Source organism: Mycteria americana, chromosome 5 (genome assembly GCF_035582795.1).
Source record: "Mycteria americana isolate JAX WOST 10 ecotype Jacksonville Zoo and Gardens chromosome 5, USCA_MyAme_1.0, whole genome shotgun sequence".
NCBI classification, from domain to species: domain Eukaryota; kingdom Metazoa; phylum Chordata; class Aves; order Ciconiiformes; family Ciconiidae; genus Mycteria; species Mycteria americana.
In genome coordinates this window covers 35,895,154-35,903,843 of record NC_134369.1, presented here as the reverse complement: position 1 = coordinate 35,903,843, position 8,690 = coordinate 35,895,154, and positions in this window count along the sequence as shown.

Below are 8,690 nucleotides of genomic sequence, written 5' to 3'. Positions count from 1 at the left end.
GGTCTGCACGGCGGAGGGCACGGGCCCCGCAGGTAGGTTGGGCAGCCCTAGTCCTGCACGTACACCTTACGGACCTGCTAGCAGCTTTTCACAAGGCATGAAGATAGAGGAGATCTCTATTTGCTGTTTTTTGGATCTCTGTTCTTAACTGTATCCACTGCAGACAGGTGAGGAGAGGGGCTTGGACCATGCCCATGTTCTGTGTCCAGGGTCCACCTCCACGAGATGAGGGCCACCCCTGCCTTGCTTCACCACAAACCCACTTTTAAAGTCCCCAGGTTCAACCTTTGCCCAGCGATGTTTTATTTCCCCAGAGAGTCTGTGCGCTCCATCCTGAGTGCAGAGCCCTCCAGCCCTGAGTTGGCTGTGGCAGATGGCACCGTGGGATGCAGGCTGCAAAGTGCCTGGGGTGAAAGGGATGCCACACACGGGGCAGCACCTGCCCAAACGCCAACACAGTTGTCGGGGGACAAGAGCCCCCATCCGCTGCCTGCCTGCCCAAGTGAAGGAGAGGACCGACACCATTCACCCGGCATTGCACATGGGCTGGCGTGGCACAGGCTGGCTCTGTCCACCCTGCCACCGATCTGCCACACTGGTGGTCCGCATCTCTCCTCCCTTTAACTATCGGAGCTGCCTAAAAGCGCAAGCAGCCGCCTCTCAGCAGGCCCCAGACAGGCCCCTGCGATGGAGAGAGTCAGGAACCATCCTCCCCAGCTACCTGGGACCGCAGTGGTCCACGACCCACCGTGCCACAGCTCGCTGCTGCTCTGGGGGTGCCGCCTGCCCCCAGGGCCGGCACGGCACTACACACCAGGGGAGGCTGCAGGGAAGGAGGGAGGGACGGGAGCCCTCTCTCCCCCCCGTGGGATGCTCGTACCTGAGCTTTTCCTCCTCCTACAGCAGGGCCAGCTCCTCTGCTGGGATGGAGGCCACACCAGTTTGGCAGTAACTGGGATCTCTGACCCAGGAGGAAGACACAGACCGCAGACGGGCTGTGCGGGAGCAGACGCTTCCCATCTGGCAGAGCCGACAGCTCTTAAGCGGACGGATAACAGTGTGGTTACACAGATACGCTATGTCCAATCAGCTATTCATATATAATTCAGGATGTATGTGATGACATGCTTTAAGCCCTATAGAAGAATCCGAGATACGTATGAGATTACCGAGTACGTACTTTGACGGGTTGTCCCAGCCCACTGCCTCGGTGGCATCCCCCGTGCTCAGCACCAGCCACATCCCCCGTCCAGCATCGCTCCTCCGCCACTGTGATTTTCCACGGCTAGGAACAACCTGGCCAGAACAAGGCAAGGAGCGGGTAATTATCATCATCATCTAAAAATGATTTCTTTGGGAAGCTGAGTAATTTGATCAGATCCTTCCGTCTTCTTCTACCAACTGCCGAGGGCCAAGCACACTGCTTTCTTCACCAGCAGGACATTGTCTTGTTAATATTACATGAGTTATAAAAGGATGAATGAGTGATACCTATAATTTGATTCCATTTCCTGCATGGAAAAAAAAAAATTAGATTTATTTAAGAAAAGAAGAACAACTGAGTTATTATTCATCATAGAGCTCTCCACTGGGAAATGTTACAGAGCTAAGGAGAAAAAGCCAGGCCCCAGAGTCAGCTCTTTGAGTTCAAAGTAATAAAATTTCTCCAGGAACATTCATAGATCTCTCACTAACATTAATTCAGCCTCTTCCTCTGTTTATGCAATGATGAATTCTCTGACTGATTAAATCAGCTCCCCCATCATACTTTTCATGAGAAGGGAACTTAAATCAGTTCAGTTTGTTGAAGTTAGTCAAGTACCACCTTAAACAAAATCCAAGCTTTTGGAGAAAGATCCTCAAGCTGCTACTTTTCAGAGATGAACCGATAACAAAGTATATAATAAACTCGGCGAACATCACCACGACTGTTTAGTGAATTAGTTTACTATGTCTCAAAGAGTTTGAATACTACTGTGCAAGTACAACACAGAAGAGCTTCTGTAGTCAAAATATCTGTATATCCCATCTTTCCTCAGTCTGTCACTATATAGAACTGGACGCCCCATGGGTTATTCTTCAGAGAGCTGTCTGTGTTCATAGATTTAAAAACATCAGTTAGAGATTGGAGTAACAAGAAATGGCATGGCCTCAGTGCAGTGCTCTGAGGGGCCCCTCAGAGACAGGATTCAATGATGTTACGATCGAATTTGCACTATTATCTGTCTCTTTCCCATCTCCTCATCTGGTCATCATTTAGCACCAGTGAAACTCCTGTTGCCATCTGGCAGGGTGCTGCCAGCATGGCTGGCTCCAGCTGCCCGCTCGGCGGAGCACGGGCCGAGCAGCACAAGGGGTAGGGGGACAGCGGAAAGAAACCGCAAAAGAGAAGAATCACAACCTGTATTAGTAAGAAAATGGGCTGAAAGGGGCTTTTGTCTTTGTACACAAGGCAAACGTGGCTTTTACATTCACCTAAAGAGCAGGTGACTGGACCAGCCAGCTGCAGTACCTTAGGAGCAGCTCACATGGGCTTAACGTAGCTTCTGACGGATGCACACAGCCTTGTGACCTGAAATGACATCTGAAATGCTTTTTCAGGAGTTCCTCTCTCTGCTTGCCTCTCCGATACATCAGGCAGGTGAGGGTTCACCTCCACAGAGCATTATGCATCACACCATTAACTTCCAGCAGGAAATTGGGCTGTTTAATACAGTATTTACAGGGACTAACATCTGTACCAACGTCTCTGTGGTGCAGCCGCAGAAGATGCAGAAGAGTCAGCACCACCCAGCCACAGCGCTGCATGCAAACTTTTCTCTTTGTGAGAACCCCCCCGGTTTGACTTGTGTTGCAGCAGCCAAGGTGATCAACCGCATGGCAATTAAATGCACGAATCGTTGAAACTGCTTGGAGTCTGGTTTCATTTAATTTTCCTAAAAGATGTTAGGAAAAGGTAACGTGGAGTTGCCTGTTTTATAGCCCTCAACCATACAAGTTCCTGCTTTTCTGGCTTCCCATACCCAAGTCCGCCAGGTCTGTTTCCCTTTCCCATGCTTATTCCAGCCATGACACGAGATCCACGTTTTATGTCTCCTCTTACTTGCCAGCTTCCCGCCCCAGCTCATCCCCAGCCCTGCCCGCTTCGCTAAGGGGAGGAGATGCCTGTGGCCCGTCTGCACAGCGAGGCGGGTGCACCTTTCTCCCCAGAGTCGGAAGACGGGGCGAAGCGAGGCGAGCATTCCCGTAACCAGCTCCCAGCAGCCGGGGCCATCTCCGAACTTACACCTTTCCTCTCGCAGCAGCCTGTTAAGAAACCAGCACAAGCGGTAGGTGAGTGCAAAGAGAAAAAGCCTCGTGGCTTATCTTTTGTCTAACAGCTATTCTTTTTCTCGAGAAACAGGCCCAGGTTTGGCCTAAATGAGCACTTATTTGGTCCCTGGTAACAAGCACCATCCAGGTTCTTCAGCATCAAAGTTGCTTTCCTTTGCCAGCATCAGCTCTATTTTCCCTTCATCAGTCCTGCCCGACCCACCAAGAGCCTGCTCCCAATTGAGCTGCCTCCAGTCTCACCGCTGTGTTGTACAAATCAGCTGTTTAACCTTTGACAGGCCAAGCCTTCCAAATACCAGATCCTTTTATCACGCCTAAGATGTAAAAGAGAGGGGTTCCTGCACCCCGCGAGACAGGCTGCAAGCACAGTAGTAAAGCTTTTCCATACACTTCGTTTCAGCTCATCAGGGCGGCTCCGCTCTCGATGCTGTGAGCAGGCAGTGGCTTCGGGGTTTAACTGAAGCTGCCACAGCAAGCGTGTTTAAACAGGGTGGCATGTGTGTGTGTAAATGTATAGCTATACATTTTCATAGAATATAAACATATACGGGCAAATGAATACAACCCGAGTCAGTTGAATACAGAAAACATTTTTTACGCTTTTGCCTTCTCTCTGGAGGGCTGAAGGCTGTGCTGCAGGCTGTGCTGCGTTCAGTTCCCTCACGTTAGGGACGGTCCCTCACGTTAGGGACGGCCTCAGCAAGGACGCAACCCCTGGTGCAATGCCTCAGGCGTGGTCAGTCCCTCCACCCTGCTCTCGGCATCTGGCCTCGCACCCCGGCAATGACCTGAAACCCAGCCTGGCCAGGAGGGCGACGGCCGGAGGAGCCACCCGGGCAGCCTTGTGAGATGTCATGGGATCTACGTGCAGGGGTGGCTGTCACTCGAGGGTCAGGACTAACGAGACCAAACCTTGCAAGGCTGAGCCTGGCTGATGATGGCAACTCTGGGCGTTCAGCACCGGTTCACCGCCCCAGTGCCATTTTCTCGGGTGATGCTCTTGGGTCGTTGAACATGTATGTCTAAGCGCTACACAGAAATGCCCAAGTCTTTGGTCAGTTCTCCTATGGACCCACGGGTGCCAAGATGGTCTGGGGTGCCCCAGGCAAGAGAGCCTGATCTAGGGCGGGCTGCTGGGCACGACAGGCTGAAGAGCCCCATCCTCACTGCGTACCTTTCCTCCTTGTAATACATGCTGCAAAGGACATCGTTACATTTGTGCGCGTTGCCCAATTATTAATAAAGATATCAGTAATAAAGATATCAGAACCCATTTCAGGCCCTGCTGTCAACTAAAAGTGTCTCTAATGATTCCCTGCTTGGGGTTAACGCTGGAAGCCCATCACTGAGCCAACGCTGAATGCACTGACCATACGTTGTTCCGGTTTAATAGAGAACGCTTGGACCTTTCAACACTGAAAACACCTCTCCAGGAGCCCAAGCACTATTGCAACTTCTACATTTATCAGCCAAACCTGAAGGCTCATAAAATATGCTTAGCTCAACACAGTCCATTTTCTATGCCATTCCCTATCAGTTTGCACTGTTAATTAGCCACAATGATATTTTCTTGCTTCTTTTTTAGCTCTTGTCCCATATCAAGCCTTCCATTGTTCTGCTGGCGCTGAAAGCAAGCTGATGGGACTAGAATTAGGTCATCCCCTTTCCACGGCTGCTTCCCAGTACCCCAGAGCTCCCCTGAGCCCCAAGGCCTATTAATAAAAACCCCCGCTGTATTAGCAGTTCAGAGACCTCTCCGTGTGGTTAGTTGAAAACTCCTGAGCGCAGATTATCCGCTCCTGGTGGTTTGAAGATACCCAGCAAGAGCAGCAGCTGCTTTCCTGCGGCGGGGGCATCTCACCTAGGGATCTGCACCCCCGCTGCGCACTGCCGCCCACCCTGCGTTACTGCAGACAAACTGCACTTTCAGCTAGTCCTGGGCAAACAACAGGTTCCTTCTGATCTGGATTTAATTGAACACTCATTCTTGCCCTTTATTCCATTTTTTTTTCCCTTAGGACCTTTGTTTTCCTCATTACTTGCCCACACTTCCAATGTCTAATTCCTATTTATTGCAGTGAACTTCCCCTTTTCACTGTTTGCTAATTATAAATACATATTTTATTACTACATTTACTGCCCCTGAGCCCAAGCTCATTTGCAAAGCACCAGTACCCAGCTCTCTTGGTGTGGCTTTTGGACTTTCTAAGAAAATGTCCTAAAACCATTTTAAGTCAGGGCTGGTGGGAAAGAAGCCACAGCTATGTTATATCCTGCTACTGGCAGCAGTGAAATGGGGTTTTTGCATCCTGAAACAAAAAGCAAGAGTGTCATATCAAGTGGTATCAGTGAGGGAGGGAAATGGAGCCCTAGTGACTCCCCTCTCTGCCCTTCCCTTCCCTTCCCAGTAAATGACTCCTCAACAGGGCAACAGCCCACTGCCCACTGGTGGCGGGAGGCAGAGCACCCCCCTTCCCGCCTGCCTCCTGCCAAACACTCCTGCTGCTCCTTCTGGGGTTTTTCTTGGGAGTGAACAAACATGCCAACCCAGGAGAAACCTATCGGCTTTCCACCAGCTTCGGAAGTTGAACCGGTTCCCACGGGAAGCCGGAGAGGGCAGGACTGCGTGCCTCCGTCCCGGAGAAGAGGATTCCCTTCTGCAGCAGTTTCATGCTAACAGATCTCAGCTGCTCATGAAACCATCAGTCTCCTTTTCACTCAGAGTTTGCAGTTTAAATATTTTTTTTCCCCAGCTGCACACAGATGAAATCCTTTCTTTTAGGCAGTATAATTGTTGTGTAGTATGATCAGCTGAGGATTTCATTTGGTTTAAACTTCGCAAATGTAATCAGCTAAGCAATACACTCGCTTTAAGTTCTGTAATAATTTTCATCTGGCAAGAGTAAGACTAAAACAGACTTGCCCTTGGGCTGGAAACAAACACTGACTTTGGAAACTACAGGATAAAATTGTAGAAACATCAAAGGTATTTCAGGCCTGGCAGCAGGAGACCTCAAGATGCGTCACTCAGACTGAAACCTTCCAACGTTTGTGCAGATTTTCAACTTAAGAGCATAGCAAAGTGATTAATGAGCCATTACTCCTGCTGTCTGCTGCAATTTGTGTGTCTCTAGCAAGGTGATCTACTGTCCCAACATGTTCATTAAGTGCTGGGAAGTTGGGCTACGAAAGATCTGTATCTTTTGCAGCTATATCATTAGTGGAGGGAATGAGAAAATACGCCCTTCCTGGCCAAATACACGGGAGATGAAAGGCGAAGAGCCTTTGTGTTGGGTGACAAACTGCAAAAGTTTTGACTTTAAAAGTATGCGTAAGTAAATAAAAATCTCCATCTAAGGCTGTAAATTGCTTCCACTGTTGCTCAGACAGATTATCCTAGTCGGTCAACCATTTAGGAATTCAAAACATTGCCACAGACTTTCCCAGCTTAAAAATAAGTCTTCCACATCATCAGAAACATGTATGAGCTAAAAAAAGCTCCTTCATGGAAAGGAGAGAGATCTGCCCCATAGGACATACTGAATCAATTCTCAGTTCCCATGCTGCGTTCAAAGGAAACACGGGGCTGCTGCTGCTGGCATCCCTGCGTGCAGGTAAGTACATCGCACGGCAATCGGCGTGCGTGAAAGGCAAACCTTGGGAATAGCGAGAGCTTAGCGAGGGCTTATAAACAGCTCAAAGCATGTACTTCCTTTCATTCCAAGCCTGTTAAAGCCTAGATCATCTTTCCTTTCTCTCCCTCCAAGGCTTAGACAGGTGGGAAGCAGACTTTTCTCATGCTTTGGAGAAAATTGTATGCGAGGATACAATCCAAGCCAGGAAATGCCAGATCTGGCCATAATATACTGGAAATGTCACTGAAGCAAAGAGCATTGCGACATCCTGAACTGGGGACAGTTTCGTTTTTGCTTTCTAGGCACCCAACACTCAAGTCTCTCTAGATCCTAGAGAGAAGAAAAGTGTACAGGGCTTCTCAGGGAGACGTAGAAACCTCAGGAAGGGGAAGAGGGAGCTAGAGGAGGCTCCTGCCTTGGACTTCTCTGTTCCTGCTGCAAGGACGCATTCGTTTTCTTTCCTCATTTTAATAGGCTGCATAAAGATCACCCCGAAAAGTAGCCCCAGCACTTCCCTCCAAGGTCCAAAGGCAAACATGAACTAAAACCAAAGTGCTTTCCTCTAGGGATCTTTCTTCAGCACGTCGCAGGCAATACGAAGCTAAACCAGCCAGCTGTACAAAACCGAGACAGAATCGGCCTGTCAGAGTCGGGGCAACCTGGCTGCTAACAACCCTTTGTTTCGTCCCCTGCGGGCTGCAGACCGAAGAAGCGATCCCTGCTGGGTAGCACACCCATGGCCGGCCCCTTCCTTGTGTGCTGTGGGGCACGGCTGCGGCTTCTCGGCTCCTACAGATCAGTGATCTTCAGCTGTCCAAGCTCAAGTGTAATAAGTCACTTCTGTTAACATGCTGCTTGGGCTTTTAGAAGCCAGATTTAGAAATAGGTGATGAACTTTTATTCAGAACCTAACTGGTATTTAGGGTATGGAGGTCTTCTTGTTTGCTTGTTTTGAAATACATTTAAACTCCTTTCCCCTTCCCTGACAGAATTAGTTCTGAAGTTCACGCTGTTTCTCTTTCTGCTGTACATCCACGTTTGAGAGTTCAAAATGTATCTCATGAGTATTTAACCTTAAAAGCTGAGCTAAAGCCAAAGCGCTTTAAAGAGATGCATCAGGATTTCGCTGAAGCAAGTTTTGCTTCAGAAAAGCAGAACTTGACCCTTTTAGTCTTTGTTCTGGAAGGAGGACACTTAGACACAAAACTTTGTGCACAAAGAACATATGGTTTGACCATTCTGAAGCGACCAGAATGCGAAGCCTGTAAGTATGTAGGAGCTGGTGGTTTCAGCTGTTAATGCTGCCATAAGCAGCCGTGTTTGCGAAGTAAAATGCTGCAGACCACTGGCTCATAGTAATTTGGTCCCAGAGGTAGATTCTACCTGTGAAGGACCTGGTCTCCCATCAAAAAGTTCAAATTCAGGCAGTTTTTGCTTATTTATAGGAACACAGAAAATGTTTTTACTCATTCGCACCACCTACTTCCAAACAGCCAGTGGGCAAACGGCAGCTTCGGCAAGGGGGCAACTCCGATCGGCTCTAAAAGCAGCAACAATGCCAACCTACATCTGTGCAGCAGCTCCAGCGCTGCGTAGGTGTTGGCCGACATTCGAGACTAGAACTGAACAGAAAAATATTCATGAGACAGAAAAGCTGAGCCTGCCAGCCATAGCCCAGAACGAACAGCTCACTGGCTTGGGCACTCATTTCGGAGGCTGGTA